The sequence below is a fragment of the Grammomys surdaster genome, unplaced genomic scaffold (assembly GCF_004785775.1).
Source record: "Grammomys surdaster isolate TR1022 unplaced genomic scaffold, NIH_TR_1.0 139, whole genome shotgun sequence".
In the NCBI taxonomy this organism is placed as follows: Eukaryota; Metazoa; Chordata; class Mammalia; order Rodentia; family Muridae; genus Grammomys; species Grammomys surdaster.
In genome coordinates this window covers 4,143,462-4,169,382 of record NW_021604597.1, presented here as the reverse complement: position 1 = coordinate 4,169,382, position 25,921 = coordinate 4,143,462, and the positions used below count along the sequence as shown (strand labels likewise).

Here is a 25,921-nt window from a genome sequence, read left to right as displayed (position 1 = left end):
TAAGCCTTCCTCAGAGAGAGGACCTCAGAACTGCCTTTGATTCCTTCCCCTTTGTGGACAGTTGGACCCCAGTCAGTTCTTCTTGTCTCATTTGTAGTCACATTCCGGGTATTATCTACTTCTCAGTATTTTGTTACATTAATACCATCTCCAAACAGAATAAAAAGCCCTTGTCCCCACCAGCACCCGCCCCCATCAAGGCTCTAGTTTAGAAACAGGGCATTTGTTATAAGAGTGTGTTACACTATCGAGCGCTTCACAATTCTATTAGATAATATGTCTAGCCTCACCCCTGTCTCCGTCGTATCCGACTATTTTTTTTTCTGGAATATGACCTGCTATTTAATGTCCCTCTGTTTACAGCTTGATTTCTTTCTTTTACCTCCCCTTCCCTCGGAGTTGCAATCAACACTTGCAGGCCAGCTTCTCATGTTTTGCCCAGTGTCTTCTACAATTATCATTGTACATTCCTTCTTTTGAATATCCAACGCCTGTTGGTGGTGTCCTTCCATTATGGAATGTCCAGTATACATAGTAGTTTTCTCCATACTGACACTGGGTAATTTGCAGAGTGCCTTTGGAAATGTGTGGCAGTGAGTGTGGGAAGCCTGTGAGGGAACAGAGTCAGAAAGACAACCGAGCCCACCAAGAGCCTTCCCTCTGAACTTCCTTCCCAGTTCATACCTGCTCCCACAATTCTGTTTTCCACAAAGACAGACGGGAGCTCAAAACTGGCTTAGTCAAGTTTATCTACCTGCACTTAGCAAATCCATGAGGGCTTGTCTTGGTTCCTTCTCATGTGCACCTCACTCGTTAGCAGAGTCTGCTTCACTCCCTTAAATGAATTTAAGGAGACAGGAGTCAATAATCAACATGAAACTAAACTTCTTCTTATACCCTGTGTTGCAAGAGAAGGATCTATGCTTTTACTCTGTGTATAAGGCAGTCTGTGAAGGGAATGACCCAAGCCTGATAACTAATCTTTAATTCCCTGGACCAAAATCCCTTTTAAAGAAATCTAGATGATTCAGCAGGCAGAAGAACTTGACATCAAACCAGATGACCTCCATTCAATCCTCAGAACCCGTAAGATAGGAGGAGAGAAGCAGCTCTCGCAAGCTGGTCTCTGAGCTGCACACAGAGCAGTGTGGCAATGCATCCTCACCCCAAACCCACAATCAATAAATGACTGTTTTAAAATGCATCTCCCAATTGGGGGGCTTGTAAGGCTACCAAGAATTTTTCCTTCTCCCACAGTAAAAGTCTGTTACCCGTGTGCTATCACCTCTAATAAGGTATTGTATTTGGGAATTATGATAATTCACAATATGAACTATTTCCAAATACCATGTCAAGCTTCGGTAACAGTGCGTTTTCTATTAAATCCCTCAATACAAATCATTGTTTTGATATTACAAGTTATGAATACTAATCTATAACTCCCTGACAAGTGTACAAAAAGCAAAATATACCCAAGCCAACCTTAGTGTGGATCAGTGCAGATGTGGCACCTGCAGGACAGGCACCTGCCCTGACGCTGTCCCAGTGACTTTGACTCAATCCCTACCAGTGTTATTTGATTATCTCCACTTTGGAAGAGGCCATATCTCAGCCCGTGTTAGAGAAGTATGCTACACTAGAGTTCTCAGTTACCTTCTGGAAACCAGTTTCCTCCTCCCATTCTGCAGCCTTTTGTATGGGAATCAAGTTCTGCAGTCTGAAGTCTCCCACTCTCAGGATCTCCCTATGGTGAGGTTAAAGAAATGCAGTTCTTTGTAATGCTATTCACTTAAGGTTGTCCCCACACTGTGGCATCCCAGCTAATATGAGCGAGCGATTGGTTCCTGTGGGCAGTGGGATGGTAAGCTGTGTATTCCCACCTCCAGTTTCAGCTTGAGGAGACTGTTACATCTGCCTGGTGGTTGTTTTCTCAGTTATAAAGACCTTAACATCCCAAGCCATGCCTGATATAGTGATGAAAGAGAAGTACTTTCTTAAGAGTATAGTTGATCTAGACGCCAACTCTCCAACATTAAACTGCTCTGTAACAAGTTACAGGTTCTAATGTGAGCATATGAAGGACATGCTCCCTCTACTCAAAAACATGAAATTCATCTGAGCTATTACCTTCGATTCTAAACACGATGCTTTAGGAAAGAAACTGATCAAATAGGAGTATAAACACAAGAAGGTTACCAGGCTGGTGAGGGAACATGAAACCGTATAATGTACAAAACAGCTGAAGTAACTGGAGAGTTTTCATACTAAAAAAAAAAAAAAAAAAAAGTCAAAATGAGGTTGATTCAAATTGAAAGGAGAAATTACATTTGTATAATAAGGCGCTGGTATTTGAATTGAACTCTGCATGAAAGTTCCACACATAAAGCACCAATAATAAAGCTTATCTTAATATCCAAAACTAATTTTTAAATATCTTCTAAAAGTCAGAGGTGCCTCAGAAGATGCTTCAGTAAAAAATTCTTCTGACTAATGAAGTCCAGGGAGGCCTGGCAGAGACTGCCCAGTGGTCAGTCTGGGGAAGTTTGTGTTCTCTTGTTCTGCATATAGAGGGCTCTTAGGGCAGTGGGTAACAAGCATCTAAATAATACACTTCAAGGACAAATATGTTTAAAGTTGTTGGTACTCCAATTATAAAGTGGCATTTGCTGGGAGACAGCACAGGGGTTATGAGCCCTGGCTGCTCTTTCAGAGGACCTAGGTTCAATTTCCAGCACCTACATGGAAGCTCCCATCCATCTGTATCTACAATACCAGGGGATCCAACACCCTCTTCTGGCTTCTTTGAGCACTGTATAAATGTGGTGCACATACATACCTGCAGGGAAAATGCCCATACACATTTTTAAAAATACTTTAAAAAATAACTAAATGAGTTTTTCAAAGTGTCATTTGTCTGTCTACCTGTGGAAACAGTTTCAACTGATTTCTATCTTCTTGAAAGATTCAAGGGACATGTTAAGTAGACAAATTGTTTAGAATGAAATAATATTCTGCTTTTTATTGTTTGTTTGTTTGTTTAGTTTATTCCAAATTTTGTCAGTTTGTTGTAGATTACACTTATTTCTTGGAATAGAAATTTCATACAATGAGATCTTATAGATCACATGAAAAAGTATATCTCCAGACAGTATGAAAATATTTTCATAAGTACCTAGAAAGATGGCCTGGTGGCTAAAAGCTCTGGCTCCTCTTTCAGAAGGCCTGTGTTCAGTTCCCAGCACCCATGTGGTAATTCAGAACTCATAACTCCAGTTCCAAGGGATCTGACTCTGTCTTCTGACCTCTGTGGGCACTGCACACACATGGTGCACATACATATATGCAGGCAAAACAGTCATGAACACTGAGTAAATAAATATCGAGTATATATGCATATACTTGTTTAAAATGAAGAAGGAAAAGGAGACCAAGCCTGCACTAGAGCCTAGGTAAGGAGTGGCCTTGAAGAAGTTAGCAGTTTTCATTTCTTCACTCTTTGTCATACTTGAAATCTGATTGAATGACCCTACAATACCTTAAAAAGTTACATTAAAATTAATTCTTTTTTTTTTTTTTTTAAATATTTATTTATTTTTATTTTATTGACGAGTACACTGTAGCTGTCTTCGGACACACCAGAAGAGGGCATCCAATCTCATTACAGATGGTTGTGAGCCACCATGTGGTTGCTGGGATTTGAACTCAGGACCTCTGGAAGAGCAGTCAGTGCTCTTAACCGCTGAGCCATCTCTCCAGCCCTAAAATTAATTCTTAAAATACAAGTAAACAGAGAGCTAACACTTCTCCAGTATTCGATAAAAATGAATGAGTCTCACTCAGACCTGCTCAAATATATCCTTATCCGTTTGCAGAGAGAGCCCTGCCTTACGTATGAGTTCATTTGGATTGCATAAGAAGTCTACTTAACTTATATATATTACAAAGAAAAAAGAAAAATGCTTTGGAAAGCACTGAGTCTATTCAGAAGGTTTATAATAAAGCCAAAGAGCCAGTGGTTTTGAAATGCAGCAGGGGCGTGTTCTCCACACAGCTGAATGAGCTCACCAAAGAACTCATGCTATGTGCCTGCATGCTAAAGAAATCCTAAATCAAGGCTGCCTTAAAGCTAGGTGGCTCGTGGAGAGATACCTTCCAGGTGAGGTAGGAATGTTATGCAAGTCTGACAGAAGATGTGAGTCCATGAACCAAGTGAAATTCCTCTTAATTGTATGATCACACCACTCCTTTATCACTCTTCCAATGTTTAAATCCTTCCACAGATATGCAAAAGGAAGGACGCTCTTTCTGTCTTTGTCTTCAGGTTATTTGGTCTTCATTTGCTCCATAACCATTACAGGCTAAGTCTGAGCAGCTCACAGTTATTTAGATTTACACACCCAGATAATGGGTGGATTTAGGGTCTACTTGGGAACACCGTGTTTTAGAACATTCTGTCAAAGTAGGCTTTGCTCAGACTTGCGTTTGAAACAAGAAGCCACAAAGGACAGCATGTGTTGGCCCTCCTGTCTTTGAAATAACTTGTTGGGGACCTGATTGGGTGACACATTAATACTGACTTACATTTTTCATTGTCATTTTTTACGTTTTTTTTCTTTTTAATGAAAAATGACATTTCTTGCAGATACCCTTAACTAGTTTAAGATTTTTTCTTGTTCAAATACATGAAGTCTAAGATGAAAGCATTCATTAAATTACATCCATGTAGATTTCATAATCATGCAATTGTCTAAGAGTCTGTTTAATGGCCTGTATGTTCCTTTAAAACTGACTACAGTGAGGGTCGTGCATGTCTCCCCAGAGACTCTTTTCTCATCTACCCAGAGGCCCTTTCCCCCATAAACTTCTGTACTCTGGTCTTACAGGTTTGTTTTTCACATTTTAAAAGTAAGTAGACTACAGTTCAAAAATATACTTTCTGGAAGAACTCAAAAATGTAGTATTTATTTTAAAACTCCAAACCATTTTTCCATTACCTAGGTTTTTGTGAAATATCAATAGTCACATGTTCAACACGAAGGGTGTTGACTGAGGGACAAGAACACATCCAGAAGTAAAGATATTCATTGAATTTCACACACACACACACACACACACACACACACACACACACACACAAATTCATCCAGATATCCTAGATTTTCCTTGTTGAGGTTCAGATGTGCAATTTAAAAGTTACAAAAGTAAAACTCAACTCTACAAAAGATAATTTTCATTTCTTATTTTGTTTGGGGCAAACAGTCATAGAAAATATAAAGTTACTAAAATAGTATCCAGGATTCCATATTGTGGCCCTTTAATCAGCATCTAAAAGATGCAAGCAGAAATTATAAACGTATGGGCCCCACAACCACAGTAAGCCATAAAATGCTTCAAATTGGGTCAACTATAGCTCCAGGAGCCTCTTTTCTTCCATGTAATCTTTATTATTTAGAAACATCTATAAAAAAAAAACCTGAATTGCAAATTTTAAGCCTCTAGCAACAATTATACAAACAAAGAAGTATAATTTATTCTTTAAAATGGCATAGTTTAGCTATATATTAAATTGTAGAACTATAAGAGTCTGTATTTCAATTGTTTTAAAAGTCTGTTTAAAAGCACTTGCAGAGCTGAAGGAGCTGAAAGGGTTTGGAGCCCCATGAGGAGAGCAACAAAATCAATCAACCAACCGACCAACCAACCAACCAACCAACCAGAGCTCCGAGGGTCTAAACCACCATCCTGGGAGCAAATAGGGAGGGATCCATGGCCCCAGCTGTATACATAGGGGAGGATGGACTTGTTGGGCATAGGTGGGAGAAGAGATCCTTGGTCCCATGAAGGCTGGATGCCAAGTGTGGGGGAATTCGAGGGTGGGGAGGTGAGAGTGGGTGGGTGGGTGGGGGCACATCCTCATAGAAGTAGGAGGAGGGAGGATGGGGTAAGGGGTTTCTGGGGGAGAATGGAGGAAGAGGATAACATCTGAAATGTAGACAAATAAATTATCCAATAAAAAAAACAGATAATGGAATTGGTTATTGCAGTTGAGAATTTGAGACTTTTTGTCAGCAATTTAATATTACTCATATTACTGGAATTCCTTATAATCCTCAAGGAAAAGGGACTGTGGAAGGGACCCATGGAACTTTAAAACAATATCTTCATAAAATAAAAAGAGGAAAAGGTATTTTCCCCTTATACCACAAATTTATTTAAACCATGTTCTTTTTATTTTAATTTTTTTTAAATATTTGGATGGCAAGGAACTTTCTGCTGAGTGTCTATGACATATTTATATACAACTAGGGATATTTATACATAGGAGAAAGGGAAGGATCCACTTGCTGGCATAAGGCATGATCCTGATCAGGTAGTTAATACGGGGAAGAGGGCATATTTGTGTGTGTGGGGGGGGGGGGTTGCAGGATTCTGAAGGAGCATGGTGGCTGCCAAAGCTATGGGTGAGACATGCTGATGCCAGCACAAAGAATGATGCTGACCTGTGAGCTTGCTGAGTGCTCTGACAATGGTGACTGGGAAGCTGTATTGGACATATGTTCCTGACCCACCTTTGCTTACCTATGTCCCTGATGGGACAAGCTGCCTTGCCTCAAGTTTTTAGACCTTGTGGAACAGAGAATCAAAAAGAGAAATTATAATGACTCTTGCATTTTTTTTTAATGTGACCAGTTATTTGGACTCAATCATGGACTGGTCTAGAAATCAAGCCAATATTGGAAATAACAGTCTTCATTTGGAAGGTAGGTTCCGGACATTTTCAGAGACATTAGCTACAGTTTTGTATGATGTTATATTAGCAAGAGATAAAGTTGGAAAAGGATCTGAGTTTCAAACAAGTGTTAGTGCACATGTTCAGGCTCTTTTAATTGTCAAGTTAAAATTACTTTTGTTTCTTCTACAGTATTTAATGTAAGTTGCATTGATTGTACACTTTTTAACTGTGATAGTGTGTTGAAACCTGGCATGTCTGTTATGGAGGTTTATCAACCAGCTTTTATTTTATTGCCCTGCATATTACAGAACCTTGGTATTCAGAAAAAAGCTTTCAAGTACTAGAAGAAATGAGTCAGTCTTTAAGCAGAAGCAAGAGGGTAGTGGGCTTGATTATTGCTGATATAACAGCTTTTATTACATTAGTAGCTAGCACCACTGCTTCTGCAATTGCTTTGACACAAGAAGTTAAGACAGCTACTTTTGTTAATCATTTAGCAAAAAAAAAAAAGTTACTAATGTGTTGAATATACAAGAGGATTTAGATAGACATTTGGAACAATGGATTGATGCTCTTTATCCTATTCATATTATTGGAAGGAGGTTCAGAGTTTATGAGTAAAGAGCCATCTTGACTGTCATGCCAAATACCATTGGATTCGTGTTAGTTCTAAAATTTACAGTGGTAGTCATTATAATTAGGAAAAAGTTTAAAGATACTTGCAGTATATTTTGCATAATTCTAACACCTCTCTGAATGTTTTAACTTTACATAGTGAGCTTATGAATTTAAGAAATGCCGCTCTGCTGAAAGCAGATACTGCTAATAAAATTACCCATGGCCTGAGGTCAGTATTTCTATTTTGGTCAAGCTTCAAGAATGGCATATACAGATTGATCATCCTAGCCCTTTTTGTCCTGGGAATACTTTTATTCCTGCCCATTGTGTTAGGGCTTGTAGTTAACAGCATCAGCATGTTGGCAGCCAAAGTACATGGCTTGAAACTAAAAATAGACCTCCAGACAGGGTTATTAAATTAACAGGCTGGCAAGCCAAGGATGGGTAAGATACTGTACAGAGCCTTACCAACCTAAGACAGAAGTGCATTGCTTTTGATAATGCATACTCCACAATGGGTAAGGAAGGTATTCTTGGCAGAATGACCTAAGACAGGCTCAGTCTTGTTTATGAAATAAAACAGGGGGAAATGTGTAGAGCTTTTGGGGCTGCTTGTCAGGAATCTGACATTGGCCAAGAACAAGAAAATGGGCTTCAAGCAGGAATCTGACATTAGGCTAGAACAAAGAAGTAATTTCAGGCAGGAATCTAAATCTTAGGCTAGAACAAAAAAGTAGGCTTCAGGCATGAAAATGACTTTGGGCTAGGAGAGGGAAGTAGACTCAGAGATTTTGGTCATCCTGAGAAGCTCTTAGAAACAGTGATCACAGAAGTGATCACAGGACTTTATTACCTTGCTTGTTTTTTGACTATTTGTGTTTATTGTATTGCTTGTTCCTTGACTATTTGCATCTATTGTACTGCTAGTTCCTCAACCTAGAACTGACCTGAATACTTGCATGTAATTAAAATGCTATAAAAGCAAAAAGGAGGAGGGAGAATGGGATAGGGGTTTTTTGGGGAGGGGAAATGGGGGAAGGGGATGACATCTGAAATGTAAATAAATAAAATATTCAATAAAAAATAAAATAAAATTTTAGTGGAACAGAAAAAAAGCATTTGCATAGCCATAAAACTGACTTGTGGTTGTACATATTCATGAATATACTGATTTTTTTTGAAGAATGAGCTTTTAATGAGCAGATTATATGCCACATATACCTCCAGAAAGCTGCTTTTAAAATATGTTGGGTGTCTGTCACTATACTGAATATTGGGTTATAAATTAATTTTTTATGTCTAAAAGAAATCTACTCTCCGGGATTTCAATTATGTGCTCTGGAATTCTTGTACCATCTCTCTTTACTGACATCAGCTTGTAAGCATTATGTCCCTAAGTAGTGGGTACTGTAATTCAGCTCTATTTTATGGACAATTTCCATGTGTTGAGGAAGTAGGACTTTTAGATGTGTATAGGACAGGTAAAAATTCTTGAATAAATAGAAATTCTGATGTGGCAAAGAATCACAGTAAAGAAACATGGAGGCAAACGGTGGCAGGTTAAACTGTGAGGGATCTGGCCATGCATCATTAGACCTGCACAAATGGGCATGCTGTCCAAGGTCTAGCACAGTGGTCCTCAACACCAGATCAACACCCTTTCACAGGGGGTTGCATAGCAGAGATTTATATTATGATTCATAACAGTAACAAAATTACAGTTATGAAGTAGCAACAAAAATAATTTTATGGTTGGGGTCACTACAACATGGGAAACTGTATTAAAGGGTCAAATCATTAGGAAAGCTGAGAACCACTGGTCTTGAAACACTCACTCTGTCTATTCTCTGGGTACACATCTGCTGCCTGGGAATTGATCCCTAGGGGGATGGTATGTGTCCATCAGGAGTCCAGGGTGCTGGGGTATGTGTCTGAACATTACTGCAGTGAGGATCTGATGTGAAAAAGAAAAGGCTTCATTCTTCCGCTGTTTTTAGATTCAGTTAAGGAGGCCTAGACATTTTGCTATTTGACTACTTTATAACTCTACTGGGATAGAAATTAGCTTACAGAAACACAGAAAACAAAATAGTAATTGCCCATTGCCATGCAAATGACCTTTGTCTGTTTTTTTAATATTTTAATTAAAATATAATTACATAATTCCCTCTTCTTTTTCATCTGTCTAAGCTCCCCCATGTTTCGTCCCCTCCCACACCCTCTCACATACACCCCCTGCCTGCCCTCTTTTCTCAAATTCATGGCCTCTTTCTCTTTATTATTGTTTTAAAGTAATAATTGATATTTTTGATCTTTCACTCTATAGAAGACATGAGTAAAATATTTGCGAGCTTTGCATTTATTGATAACATGAGCTCAGTACTTCTGACTGTATGATATATGCATTATATATCTACTTGCCTCTTTTTGATTCTCTTCTTAACTGAATATCTTACTGCCTCACAAGGCCATGGATTAACATCACACTATCATTTAAATTTGATATAGACATGTATGAGAAGGACTTTTCAATGTAATGGTCAGGAAGTGCTGGGTGATAGCCAGAGAATATGATAGATAAAGATTGTCAACTTCAGATAGTGATATTCCAGGCAAAAGACAAAGGCAAAAATAAGTAGGGGAAATCATACAAGAAAGAAAGGAGAGTGAAAGAGAGAAAGAAAGAAATAAAAGAGAGAAGGAAAGAAAGAAAGAAAGAAAGAAAGAAAGAAAGAAAGAAAGAAAGAAAGAAAGTGAAAGAGGTTGGAAAAACAGAAAAAGGGAGGAAGAGGAAGAAGAGAAGAAAGAAGAGGATGAGAAAAAGGAGAAACAGAAGAGAGGGAAAAAGGAGGAGGAGGAAGAGGAGGAGGAGGAAGGAGCGAATTTCCTTCAGTCTCTCACTGCCTGAAAACAGTCTGTATACATTTTGGAATTCTGAAATTAGGTGACAGACTATAGGAAAACATAGTGGAGACCAATGACCTTCTTTATAAAACCAGATGGATTCTAAGGAGGATGACTTTGTAGACCTTGAGCAGTGACTGGCTGAGGCCTGTAGGAGACTGGGGAGATAGGAGGGATGTGGGGAGAAAGAATGAAGGATGAAGGTCTCTGAGGTACAGAAAGATGAAAAGGGATCGGCTGTGCTGTTGATGCTGTGACTACAAATGACAGCCATGTGCTCTATAGGTGCCCACTTGAAATAAAAGGTAAGTATAATTTTCTTTTTAAAAAAATAATTTAAAAAAACACAGCTCTTCGTCATTTTTCTCGGGCAAGCCAACATCTATCACCATGAAGGTCGAGCCATGCAGTTTCAGGGGGTACAAGATCTACCCCGGACATGGGCGGTGCTACACCAGGACCGATGGGCAGGTTTTCCAGTTTCTTAATGCAAAATGTGAGTCCGAATTCCTTTCCAAAAGGAATCCTCGGCAGATAAACTGGACTGTCTTCTACAGAAGGAAACACAAGACAGTTGAAAGAAATTCTAAAGAAAAGAACCCGCTGTGCAGTCAAATTCCAGCGAGCTGATAGAATGGCTAAGAGGATTCAGAAACCACAAGTTAGGAAAGCTCAGGCTATAAGGATTGCCAAAGAAGCAAAAAAGGCTAAGCAGGCATCAAAGAAGACAGCAATGGCTGCTGCTAAGGCCTCCACAAAGGTAGCACCTAAACAAAAGATCGTGAAGCCCGTGAAGGTCTCTGCTCCCAGAGTTGGTAGCAAACACTAATTTGGTAGATCAGAGTTTAAAATAAAGATTAATAAGTCACTGCCCAATTCAGTTTTATGTTTAATTTCATGTTAAAATTATCTTGCATCCTAATTATAAAGAATATTCAGAACTGAGAGGGGGGAATATTTACTCCCTAAGTCATTGGAATCAAGAGAGCTAGTTAAAGTGAGTTTACCATGTTATAGTTTAGAATACACAGAGTCAGTTGTAAATAAAGCTCATGGTCGAAAAATAATGCCAGGGTTTCCTACTATCAATAACTAACTAAAATGAAGCAGTTACTACCTTGTTTTGGAGCCTGCCACCAAAGTGAACATCATTCAGATAGAAAACAATGGTGGACAGGTACAAAAAAGGTGGATTTATTTCACATGGAGGGAGACATTTTACCTGTAAAAGGAAGTCATTTCCCATGCCGCTGAACACACGCAGGGTCATCTGACCAGTTCTCAGTCTTGTCGGATGTTCTCCTGTATGAGGGACACTTCTTAAAACTACTCCAGAGAGTGAAGGCAAAACATTGATTTTGAAGTGTCTTTTGCCACAGCCCCCACTTCATCTACAGTTTGTTTCCCAGCTTCTCACTTTTAATATGTAATTTTTTTCTTCATCTACATTACTTTTATTTTTCCAATCTTTTATTATTAAAATATAATTGCATCTTTCTTCCTCCATTTCCTCCCCCCAGCCCTTTGTTCTCTCTCAAATTCATGGTCTCTCTCTTTTTCAATTTGTATCATTACATATGTGTGTGTGTGTATGTGTGTGTTTATATATGTATGTATGTATGTATGTATGTATATATATATATATATATATATATGCACAAAATATATAAATATGACCTGCTGAGTCTGTTTGGTGTTGCCTGTGTATGATTTTAGGACTGATCACTTGGTGCTAGACAATCCATGCCTGGGGAAGACAAATTTTCCCTCTTTCAGTAATTGTTTATTGCTGGTAGTTCTTTGTCTAGCCCTTCGTGGCCCTGTGAGATTTCCCTCTTCCACATTAACATGTCTGTTGATGTTGTCCTTATCCAGGCCTTATTTAGGCAGCCATATTGCCGAGGATCATGGGTACAGCTTCTAATGTATATTTGTCACAAACAGTTAACTAAATTGCAAGACCATCTTTACAAGCAGAATCAGCAAGACCCCCTGGGTCATTTTCCTAATCGGCTCCCCATCTCCACTTTACAAGACAAGAAGCCTCCGTCCTCTTCCAGCCCGCAGCACACTCAATCACAGCACAGTCTTCCAAGAATGCTTTGACATATTGCTTCAAATATTTTCATCATAAAAGCAGTAATAATTTTCACATACCCTTGTTTTGGCAGCCGAGACATGGGAACTGGTCAGGAAGATGCAGAGCCTCTACTGTCATGACTTCACCTTAGCCCCCGAGAGCTGGACAGTGAGATTAAGGAAAATGTATCAAAATGTTGCTCTGGGAGATCAAAGGCCAGGAGCAAGAGGGTGAGAGCTCAAAGCAAGAATGGGAAGCTCTGAGCCCTTTGCTCCCTATAACTTGTGATAGGGTTTACAAGTATGGGCATTTGGGATGCAGACGAGAAACCTGCTGACAAACACTGCAGGGCCTGACTGGTGGAATGGGGTCACTTTATTCCAACCACTGGGAGCGACCTCCGCTGAGGATCCTCTGAGGGATCCAGGAAATGTGTCACTGGGCTTTACACGTTCAACCAAGGAGAAAAGCTAAGGATATAATATGACTGCCCAGCGTACAACAATTTAATTTATTAACCAGGCCATGCATGGAAGTGTTCTTCTAAAAGCCTGTCGTGTCAGGGTCGGATATGAATGTTCCTGGAGATAGTATTAATTTCTGATTTATTTCAATTTACCCTGGCTGTTCCCAGTAGTTTTCCCCAAAAAGATTTCATCCTGCAGAGCTAAGGGTCAAATTCAATGGCTTTGTATATATTATACGCAAGTACTCTACCAATGAGCCCCACCCGGGATGAAATATATATGTGTGTTTTATCTGTTATATTTATGTTTTGCAGAATGTTTTTAAGCAGGCAATTTTGCTTAATATTTATAATCCAGTAAAGAAGAGAGAAGAGATTTCTATTGCTGTGTGGCCATCAAAATAACTATTTAAAAGATAATTAAACTATTTTAATTATCATCCATTTCCATCTACTACATATAATAAATTAAATATTTAACGGATATGTGTTGTAATTTAAACTACTAGTAAGGAACTTTCCCATCCACAAGGACAAGTACTTTCCTGGATGAGGTAGTTATTAAAATACACAAACCTAAGCATCATCCAGCTGTGTCCTCATCCTTTTGCTGTAAACTTGAGTACACATCATAAGCTTTGTATCTGAGTCAATAGAAATCATATTTTGCATGTGAAGGGTAATATAATACACCCATTGAATGCTTCCCACACTAAAATGCACCTCGCCTCTAAGTGTCTATAGGAAGGATATAATATCATTGGGAAATAAAAGGGAAATAAAACCTCATGCTTTACAAAGTTTATAATTACCCTAGTGTTTTATGCAGATGTATGGGCTGTGGAAACATCGGCTTGAAGTGAAAACGACATTTATAATTAAATCCTTTGTCAAACTGTTTTTAGGCGGCTAATTCTGGGGAAAACAGCACCATCCACTGCCAGCTGGAGAATCAAGGTTTGCGTTTTCTCAGGAAACGTCTCACACCTGTTTCTAATATGTGTTCCTTTGGACTGAATCCATGCCTTTGGCTCACTGATTTTTTTTTTTCCTTTTTAGTTCTGCCTACTCTAGGAGTTGAGCATAACTACTAAACCCAGGTGGTCTAGAAACTGTCATCATTTTTGAGCTGTGGTAGACCTGGGTTGAGCCGGTGGTGGCAGAGGATATGTTGATTAACAATAGAACACCACCCACCACCTTCTTTAAAGACACAGACCACACAGCCCTGTAGTTCCCTAATGAGATGCACCAGTGGAATTTAGCTTCTTCAAAGAAACTGATGTAGCAACTTTCAACATAAACATGAACCAACTGTTAGGCTCCAAGAAAAACAGGTGGTGGTACTCTCTTCTTCAGCTTCTGGAATCCAACTACAGACCACCTGGCAGGGAAAGTGCTAGACATTTGAATGGACTCGTTCCGGTAATGCCACAGAGCCTTTTCTTTTCTATTTCCGTTTTGTAATTAATTTTATACCATTTGATGGAAAGCTACAGATTTGGAGATAAACCGGGTCCTTCCTGTATGAAGACAAAGATGTATCCATCGGTGTTGATTCTGAGAGGTCAAAACTGTCCTTAGGAAAGTAGAAATAGCATGAGGACAGCAGATAAACATAATGAGTGGTAAGTATTCAAGTTTTCAAAGACGGTGCTACTGAATTTCACTGAGAAGACCTAAATTAGAAACTGGGAGACAAAATTCTGTTAGAGATGCCATTGGAGGCATCAGCTTCTAAGCTAAGCGTAGGACTGGCAAAAGTGAGTCAAACAGGCAGGGTACTCAGTGCTTGGAAGATTAAAAACTAGGTCAGAAATAGCAACTGTGCTCAAGAATTTCCAGCCATTCTAACAGCCTGGTACAAGAGACATATTTATGATGGGTGGCTATGGGGGTGACACTAGGTGGGTAGGCAAGCATTGAGTCCTAAGGTTATCATACTTACATTCAGTGGTTTAAGATTTGTCTAAATGTCTGCATAGTCATTAAGAAATTTAAATTATAATTCACATGATGAAATATATACATACATATATAATATGTAATATATAGACAATATATTATATACATATATATTACATATATGTGTAATATGTGTGTATATTACATATATAATATTATATATGTATATATACATATACATATACATATATATATATATAGTTAGACAATCTTCTGGGAAGCATCCGTTGGTTGGGAGGCTGTTTGGCTAGAGAAAGGATTGCATTGAGGTAGTGATACTGAGACCAAACAGAAAGACGAATTTAGCAGCTGTAGAAGGGGTTTCTAGTACCTTTATGATAAAATGACATATAGGTATCTAAGTGACTGGATAAATATCTGTTGCTAGAATGCCATATTAGAAATCACAGGTTGGATGACTTAGCAGTGGGTTGAGCATCACAGTCCTGGAGGTGAGCAGTAGTCCCCAAGGTTGCCCATTGGCTCATAGACAATGGGTGTCTTGTCTCAGATGGTCTTTTCTCCATTCCTATTGGCCTAGGGATGTGTCCTTATATCCTTTTAAACTTTGACTATATTATTAAAAACTCCTCCTCCAAGTCTCAACCCAAGAACTTTGAGGAGACACAGCTTAGTCCATATTACAACATAAAAGCTGTTCTCAGATTGTAAAAATGTGTGGAGCATGTGATGCAATCTGATGCTATAGCAATGGAGATTGTGGGTCTACAGCCAACAAGATACGTGAGATGTCAGAGAGTCAAGAGTCACAGAAGGGGAGCTGTTACCTGAAGAAAGCAAGGAAGAACTGGCTCTTGCCTCCCAGTCCTTCTCTGGACTGTGAAGGAAACAAGGAGGAAGCTGTTACTCTTATAGTGTATATTTTATTATTAATATTGAACACTTTCAAAAACAATGATTTCAAAGTAAAACTCCTGGATTTAACAAATATCCTTGACCTAAAATGAAAAATGAATCAGATATGTCTATAGACATTAAGTTATCTAATGAACAAAATTAATAAAAATATAAATCTCCAAGGGAAAAATAAAACATAGATGGATGGGCAGATAGACAAACAGACGATAGATAGATAAATAATTGTTTGAGAAGCCCATTGTAAAGATTAAATTATACTATGTTAACAATTTACAATTATTTTTGTTGCCTAAAAAAATTTGTACTTAATACAAATAAATCCACAAAGAAAGCTTAAGAGCTCTTTAACTGAAGCTTTTAATAGTATAGTGTAGTATCCATGAAACTATAAGTAGGGCTAAGAAGAAAGATTTTCTTTCCCATTGGAGATACATGATGGAAATAGACAGCTAGGGTTTCTTTAGAATCTAAGGCATCAGGAGACTTCCTGCCCTGGTGATTAACCAGGGTTGGAAAGCTTTGGCATTGCTCTGGATACAAGAGAATCAAGCTTATGCTGAATATTTCAGTGGCTGTGTACTTTCGTAGCATCCCAGGGTTCCACCTCTTCTTCCTCCCCAGCCAGGACAGAAAACTGGCCCCTCAATGTCTGTGCTTTCCCAGTAGCGTTTGGAATCAGAGTCCGAGAGTAGATCTCCCCAAACACTTCAGCCTCAACACTCCTCTTTTGCCTTAAAAATCAGCTCTGCCGTTGCAGCAAAAGCACATGGCATTTGAGTCTTACCCACAATGCTACGCAGTAATCAGAGTTCAGATGAATGTCATGATCTTCCTCTGAGCATGTGGGCTCCTCCACCCACCCACACAGCCACACCCACTGTGTTCCAATTCTGATGTTCTCACATGAGATGTGCATGATCACCGATGCTGCCTGAGGCCAGTCTGTGAGAGTGTCACCTTTGATCCAGTGTCACAGAGCCATTTGTGACAGACTTTAAGTCTGGACACAGAGAGGCTTGCCTGTAATCTGGCCAGGGCCAGCCATATGCTGATTCTGGTGTTCTGCCCACTCTGCAACTTGAAACTCTTGTCACACATCAATCCGGCTTCCTTTCTCTTCCGCTGAGCAAATGCTTGGACCCTGCATTCTCCTCTTTCTTCTCCCCCTCTCTTCCATTTTGTTCACTGACTGTACTTGTACTGTGCCTAAGTCTTCAGTTTGGAGTGAAATAAATTTTGAAGGCGATAATTAATAATAAATAATTAAGGACAGATTTTTCTGTTTTCAATTCACACTACTACTGCTTTATAAATTGCACCGTGAAAGATCTTTTTCTTTTGCATTCATATTGTATTTGCTGATGAGGTAGTTGAACAAATTACCCACAATACAGTGCTTTCACCTTATGCATTCCAGCTTCAATCTCATGGAAATCACTTCGCTATTGTAGATTTTCCGCTGTTATGAATTTTCATGTTTTTTTCCCTGACATGGAAAATAGGTGAAGAAAACAGATTTTTCTAAACTATTTTTGACTGTCTTTGCAATCTATTTGCATCTAACATGTGACACTTGAAGCACCCCTCTCCCAAGTGCATTCAGATACTTGATACTGGCACGTGTTCCAGGCATCTGTCAGTCCTCTGACCAGCCGCAGCTGACACTTACTGACAAACAACAGAGAAAAATGTTTGCTGTGTCTTAACCTGTGCCTTGTGGGGAAAATCTCCTCCCCTCCCATTCACCCATTAATGAATTCAGCAGACATTCGTTGTATAGCGTTAATACACACAACACATTACCCTAAGCACCACTGATAGGAATGCAGAGAGCAGAATAACCAGCCTTCGGGTCTGTCTATCAAACACGGCTCACTCTTTGTGTTCAAACATACAAGTTAAGAAAACACAAAGTTAAAACATTCCATATGTACACTGCTCCAGTAGTCAGCAACTGGCTTAGTTATGCTTTCCAAAGTTCCCTTCTGACCTACTTGAATAAGTGTGACTCTTACAAGAATACATGCAAGTAGGATTTCTGACATTGTACTTTGACATCCAGAGGAGGGTTTGTAAATTATGGCTCAATGTTTACTAAGTGTCAGCTTGGAAGCCCCTAAACTGAACAGCACTCAAGCAATAGAGTTCTCCAGTCCAGCCCAGTGCCTCAGCCAATATGCAACCCTCAGAGGAAGTAGAGCATAGCCTCAAGAATGAGCAGGGACACTGAGGGATGAATCCCTGTCCTGTGACCTGAGGACTCAGATCAAGCCCTCTTACCAGCAGAGGCACAAAGAAGTACCTGTTAAGTGGATTCTGGCTCTCCCAAACTTCATCACAATACTCTCTGTCCAAAAAAGAAAATCCTCTTCTAAATACAAAGAAAATAAGTGTTCACAAAAAATGTACAAGTGCCATTAAAATTCTTTTTCATAATAACCACAAAATAGAGCCTTGGTGGAATGAACATCCTGGGAGTGCCAGTGCTCGCCTCGCACCATGAGGGCCCCAGGGATCAAACTCAAGTCTTCAGGCTTGGTAGCAAGCACCTTTACCCACTGAGCTATCTCAAGGATCCAAGAGGTAAGACTTTTAGAAAACAGTTGGAGCTGGGTATGATGGTGCAACTCCTGTAACACCAGAACTTGGAGCTGAGACAGGAGGGTCAGGATTTCAAGACTAGCCTGAGCCTCAGGAAACTCAAGTGTAAATTTTCAGATTATGTGACAGAATAAATTTCTTTTGCTAGGACTAAACCAGATAATTATGAACCATTGTTTCTGGGTTACAACTCACTATGAAGATGGATTCTAGAGACACCAGCAACATTTATAAAGACAACTTTGTTTTAAATTGGGCTGGTAAGATTTTTCTTCATCAGTTTTTTGCCATAAACAAAAAGAGGCAGGCCAAAGGCAATGGCATACTCTTATAATCCCAGCATTCAGGAGGCTAAGGCAAGAGGATAACAAATTTAAGGCCAGGCTGAAACACACAGCAACATCTGTTCTGAAAGAAGAAATAAATGGGGTTATTATGATAGCTCAGTGGTTAAGAGCACTGGCTGCTCTTCCAGAGACACAGGTTGTGTTCCCAGTACCCACAGGGTTACTCATCACCATCCGTACTTCCAGTTCCAGGGGATCTGATGCACTTTTCTGACTTCAATGGGCACTTCACACATGTGGTACACAGACAGACATACACAGAAACAAAATGCTCATACATGTAAAATAAAATAAATAAATCTAAAGAAAAAAGAAATCAACCTTTCTCTCTTGAGCTAATCATTGTCTGTGTCTTACAAGGCTAGTTATAATATTCTCAGTTCAAACTTTAAGGGATGGGGATATAACTTAGACTCTCTGTGCTCAAAGAAACTATTTAAAAATGTTAAATATGCAAATTCCACACTCATTTTCTACAATTTTATGTTCAGTATATTCAAATATAGTCAGAAAACTCAAATGACTTGAATTAAACAAGCCATCACACATTTTAAGAGTCTTTGAAAGGGGGTTAAATGAGGTTTCTTGATACTACAGTTTCCCAGAACTATCCCAAAATATCTAGAGGTGAAAAAGTAGGCGGCCCTTTCTTTGAAAGGTGGCTTCGGGCAATGTTACTTTGAAACAGAAGCACCACATGTGGGTGTGGAGATATAGGGGGTGTGTCAGAAAGGGTGTGTGTTTCTGTGTGTGTTTTCAAGCTTAGAACACAAGGATAACATGTACATTTTGGAATGTTCTTGAAAGGGCTTAGTTCCCATTTGATGTGAGGGGAGATTACAGGATCCTTTCTTGCTGACATATGAGTCCTAATTACAGAAGCTCCGTGTCTCTGGGGAATTTTTCTTTAGACACTCCCAAAGAAAAGGAAGACAGTTGCTCAAGTATATTTTTTAATTGCACTTGAAATCACCTATTAAAACATGAGGATAGAAAGGGGTGAGGTAGAGAGGGGTGTGGTGGGGAAGCCTTCACTCCAAATTATTCTTTCTTTTTATTGCATTAACTTCCCATTGATAGAACCTCGGGGTCATGTTTAAGAGCACTCTTTTTGTCTCAGTTTCTAAGAATTAACAAAAACTGCTATTTTATTGTCTACAAAACCTTTTCTTTTATATATTTAAGTAATAAATTTTTCCATTAATGTCCTCATTCCTAAGACTACGCTGGATAAGTATCTTTTGACAAGATGTCTTTGAGCGTCAGAGATTTCCACATCTTCTGGGATAAAGTCAAAACTGTGTGAACTAAATAGTGTGATTATTGTTATTGTGACCTATTTTTTAAAATTAAAACCAAGGGCTATTTAATAGCTGTCTCTTTAAGCTAAACTGACTCTTGATTCATAGCAACATCAAAATAACATTTCTGAAATGATCATTAATATAGTTAATTCTGATTAATTTGGCTATTTGAACATCGACTAATCAAGAAGTAATTTGTCCTTATTTAGAGAGTACAAGAGAAGTCAAAGCAATGCTCAGAATGTGATCTACCATTACACTGTAGCCTCCTGAATGCCCACTTATCACAACACAGCAGCAACTGCATGGCCACATCACCTGTGGGACAGGTTGAGAATTAGCCTTGGAGATATAGATATATATACTCAGAAGGAGCAAAATCAAATCAATGAACAGAGAGAAAACCTGGGCACAGCTCAAGATACACTTCCAACCTTTATTAAGCATAAGCTGGACATCTATGTTTCCGATAGCAGAAAACCAAAGATTGGGAGGGTTGCCTTTTTAAAATTTTTATTTATTTTATTAAATCAAATCATAATTTTTACTTATTCACACAAGGGTTATTGTAAGTCACCATCCTCTGCACCTGTGCTGTTGTGCCTGATCCCCCGTCTCTATGCATTTCCCTGAGAAGACTGCTCAAGGAGAAATCTAAGCCTAGGTGGTAGGCTGCCAAGTGTATCTCCTTGTTCCTGTTTTTGTTCCTGTTTTGTTCCTGTTCCTGTTTTGTTCCTGTTTTGTGGGGAGTATAAAAGGGAGCTACGCAGTTGAAAATATAAGCATTTGGTTCTTTACCAGATGACTCCTTGTCTTTCTTTCTCTCGCCCTCAGCCCTCCGCTGATCCAAGGAACTCAGTTAGCTATGCTGGCGTAGCTGACAGGTTATAAACACAAAAAGGTAGGACATGGGGAAGGGGATGACACCAGAGCGTGGGTGTTCAGGGGGAATACAGATATCTTTTCAGAACAGGGTATCGGCTGGGTGAAGGTTCAGGGGACAGGTCACTATGACTCTGCCTATGATTTACTTGTCCTTATCTAAGTTGGTATTATCTGCCAAGGCTACCTATTTACAAGGTTTATGACTACTCAGGCTGGTAAATTTCCACAAAAGCTGGAGTAGGCACTTTCCTAAACAACTGAAAATGTTCTAACAATGCAAATTCACTCAGCATGAGGAATAATTTGCTCTGTGGGCTATTTACTATTTTTTAAGTGTTGACAGTGTGTGTGGTTCTCTTCAAAGCTCCCAGGGGAAGGATTTCAAGGTGGCACACAGTTGTCCTTCTCACTCATGACAACCAACGGCAGCTGGCTTTTTTTTCCTCTCAGTAGCTTTTGCTCTCCCTTTCTGCCCCAACATCAGTTCATAATTATCTCATAGTGATACATCAAGATATGTGAACACTATCAACATATATACTCTGTTCTGTGACACCATTCCTGGAGAGATGTGACAAAATGTCTACCCATTCCAGATAGAGAACCAATAGCAGAACAAATAAGGATACCACCAAAGTCCAGTTTGGTGAACCAATGAGTTCTATTGGGATTACTTACAGGAGTGTGGGTGAGGAGTTCATTATAGGAGCAGAAATGACTCAAAGATAGATGCTTCACCAAAGCCCACCCCAGCTTTGATGATAGCTCACTAAAACTGGAAAGCAGGAATGGACTGCACAAGCCTCATGCAGCTCACAGGCTTGAGGGCATCTTTTCCAGGCAGGTTGTCTTGTCTGAGTGTCTCTCAGAAGTTCTTACAGATTATATAAACTTAGAATGAAAGGGGCCTAGTGAATCTAGTCAGTTTCAGGTACTTCCTGAAGCCTTTGAAGTTGTTTTCTCCCAAATCTTAAAAAGTTTCTCTTCATGAAGGAGTGTTTAACCTCCTCTTAGGGCATCCTGTATCTTAAACCAAATTTCCTCTAAGATTAAGTATTCTGTCTTGGAGGAAATTGTTGTTCATCATTCTTTAATATATACTCAACTCACACAGTACTTGATTTTGTTCTTTTAAGTTCTAATACCTAAAGGCTGAAGACAATAGATATCTGTACTGGATAGCTTTATGTCAAGTTGACACAAGCTATGGCCATCAGAGAAGAGGGACCCTCGATTGAGAAAATGCCGTCATAAGACTAGTCTGTAGGCAAGGTGGTAAGGCATTTTCTTTTAATTAGTGATTGATGTGAGAGAGTCCAGTCCATTGTGGATGGTGCCATCCCTGGGCTGGTGGTCCTGGGTTGTATAAGAAACCTAGCTGAGCAAGCCAGGGGAAGCAAGAAGCAAATCCCTCTATGACTTCTGCATCAACTCCTGCCTCCAGTTTCCTATATTGACTTCTTTCAGTGGTGGACTACAATGTAGGAATTTAAGCAAAATAAACCCTTTCATCCCTAGATTGCTTTTGGTTGTGGCATTCATCACAGCAATAGAAATCCTGACTAAAATACAAACTATGTGTATGAAGAGAGTTTCAAGGACACACACCCAAGGTTGTAGGTACTTGAGTGGACATAGTAATGTTCCTATCTGTAATAAATTTTGCTCCTTCAGTAGATGGAAATGGATACTCAGAGCTGGACAATGTGCAGAAGAGAAAGAGACCATGGAACGGTCAGTCTAAAATGGGGTGTGTCTCCATCAAGCCCCTCCCCTGGGGGCTGGGGGAACTCTGTGGAAGAGGAGACAGAAAGATTGTAAGAAGTTGCCTTTTAGACCCATCAGGACTGACCACTCATGCCCAGCAGTTTATGGCCAACCCAAAACAAATTCAATGACATTTTTGGAGACCTTTTATCTCATAATGCTTTGTTTGGCATTTTTGTTGTTGGTTGGTTGGTTGGGTTTTGTTTGTTTTCCCTTGCAGATCTTTTGATTATATATTATGATTTTTGGATTTGTGTTTTTATGGCATTTCTGTGTGTATGATATTGTGTTCGTGTGTGTGTCTGTCTGACTGTCTGTCAGTCTGTCTATATGTGTTTCTTTGGGTCTTTTTTCTGTTTGTTTGTATGTTTTTTTGTTTTGTCCTATTCTAGTTTGGTTCATACCTGTTTGTTTTCTAATGAAAGAGGGCAATAAAAGGTGTGGGTTAGGGTGGTGAGGGTGAGGGAGGAGCTGGGAGAGAGGGAGCTATAATCAGAGTGTATTGTACTTTTTTAAAATTGTTTTCAATTTAAAAAAATCAGGGCTTAGCTCACTTTCTCTTTCTAATTCAGTCTGTGACGCCAGCAAACTAATGGTCCTGTTCACAGTCAAAGAGTGTGCCTTCCCACCTCAAGTAATCCGCTCTAGGAGCTTCTTCACAGCTGTACTTAGAGGTCTCTCTCCTAGATGATCTTAGATCCTATCAAGTAGATGATGCTAACCATCACCGACTCTGTCTTCATCCCTCAGAAGCCTCCAGTCCTCTACTATGGCAAAAATACATACATACATACATACATACATACATACATACATACATACACACACACACACAAATACATAACTACATAACTACATAAATACATAAATAAAATAAATCCCACCCATCCTCATCTTACCAAAGTCAAGGCACTGAAACGCCGCTCAAAGTCCCAGGGAGACAGCTCTCTGGGGATCGCAAAAGAAAGCAGCTTCCCCAACCTCAGATACTGGTTGGTCTTATTCAGCCCCTAAGGAGCTCCCTTTCCCATCTCAGTCCTGAGCTACAAAAGCCCCAGCCTTCCAGGAACTGTGTTTGTCAAGCTATTAGGTCCTATCCCTGATCAGTGGCCAGACTAGAGATGTCTCGTCTCCGGCATTCAATGAACTTGCTTCAACTGAGGTCATCTGAATTCTCATCTCTTACTTCTTGCTACAAATTTAATTCTTACTTATCCTTACAAGAGTGTGGATATCAACATTTAAGTCATCACCAAATAATCCTTCTGCCTTTGGGAGAAGACACGACAGTAAGTGATGTGCTGAGCTTAACCGAGCAAATGGAAGCTTCCTATCCCGACTTCCCGTTCTTTCCCCTTTGCTCGCCAGGGTTTTTTGTTTGTTTGTTTGTTTGGTTGGTTGGTTGGTTGGTTGGTTGGTTGGTTTGGTTTGGTTTTTGTCTTTATTTTTGGCTGGTTTCCTTCCTCCCTCCCTCCCTCCCTCCCTCCCTCCCTCCCTCCCTCCCTCCCTCCCTTCCTTCCTTCCTTTCTTCCTTCCTCCCTCCCTTAACTTTGGAGCCTCTTTTCCTGCAGAATATATTTTGGATCAGATATAGTACTTATTTCACTTAATGACATAAACCTCATTGAAACTTAATACATGCAGATGTCATGGCTATAGGAAGGACTCAAGTTTGAAACTGTATCAGACATGTTCTCAGCCACAGGTTATTTTTTTAATTCATTATAATCATCTTTTGGTCTTTGATTTCAGGCAACTCTGCCTTGCCAGTGGATTTCATGTGAGAAACTAAACTTCTAGCAATGTCGCTTTGGGGTAAGGAAGGTAGAAATGACAGGGGTGGAACTCAGATTTTAGGCAAAGTTCCCAAGCAGGCTGCAATAGCAACATTCTTGAAGACTTAGCTCTTCCTTCCTTTCTTTCTTTCTTTCTTTCTTTCTTTCTTTCTTTCTTTCTTTCTTTCTTTCTTTTTTTTTGTGAATGTTGACTTTGCAGCCCAGAATTAGAGACTGTAGACATTTTATAATTTTTTTTGTGAAAATAATTTTTAAAATTGTGGCAGCAGGCCAAACTACAAAGTATTCAGCACAACATGTGTTTAATTCATCACAGACTGTGTATAGCTGCTATGCTGATCAGTACAGGCCACGGTGGAAAACGTCTATGCTTGGGGTCTTATTATCTATAATCAGTGGAGAAATGGAACCAATCATTTGACCCAGAAAATAAATGCCAATTCTTGCTTAGAATTAGAAAGTTGTTGGCATTTAATTCTCATCTCTTTGAACCAGGGGAAGTCATTTTACTTATTTAGGTCTCCATAAAGTGGGGCTAGTTAGCAACTCCTGGCTCTGGCTACTTTGGATAAGACAAGTATCATGGCACATATTCCTGTCACTGTTCCAGATAACAGTAAGACTGGAGGGGTGCCATTATCCTCCGCATTTTAATTTCAGGGATGTTATGACCCTAATAATGATATTTGTCTTCATTGTTAAGATATGATTCAGTTTTTCCTCTGTTTAAGTTTAACTGGTTTTCTCTTTGACTCAGTTCAATCCCAAAGCTCATCACGTTAATGCATGTCATCACACATCTACAATTAAAGGGCAGCTCAGCTCAGCTACAGCTAAGACAAAGCTTTCTTTCTACTTTAAAACAGTTTAATTTTGTTGTTGCAGCCGCTGTTTTTGAGATGGGGCCTTGCTACATAGCCCACACTTCTCCCAAACTCATGATTCTCTCCCCTCAGACTCTGAGTGCCAGGACAGTATACCATACTGGCCTACCCTGTTAAATGTTTGTAGGTATTTAGAATCTAGTCTAGTCTCCTTCCCTCCAAGGACCTCATTACTAGAAGCTGGACCTCATTACTAGAAGCTATTCTTCAGATTTATGACATTGGTTCTAATAAACATTTGCTTTTAAAATACTGTAAATTCTTAATTTCCCTTAATAAAAAATAATATATTTCATCAGTGATGGGCACTTGATGAACTACAGCAAGAGGCCTATGACTACCTCAGTAGGCAAACATTGAAATAACTAATTATACCTTAGATCTTTACTTTGTCATTTTTTCCATTGTTCTTCAAACACACCAGTCAGCCCTCCCTTTCCATCTCTCGATTGAAGCACTCTGTCGAAGAAGCAAAAATCCTACTGTCAGAATATTTACAAGTACTTTCCTTGCCACATTGTGCTTAGCCTTTCAGGAGCATCTGATTCAAATGCCCAGAGCTTCCTTTTGATACATACTGATAGCATCTCCAAGTCTTCACATGAAACATCGTCTCTGCAGTATAGTGACAAACATCCAGCAGGCTGCCCTGTGGATGAAAAAGCCTACACTGGAGTGCTGAGCAATTTTGA

General features: G+C 39.4%; 1 pseudogene; it reads left to right on the top strand.

The window, feature by feature from the left end:
• Positions 1 to 10,630: 10,630 nt before the first annotated feature.
• On the top strand, positions 10,631 to 11,084 carry LOC114617994 (annotated as a pseudogene).
• Positions 11,085 to 25,921: the final 14,837 nt, after the last annotated feature.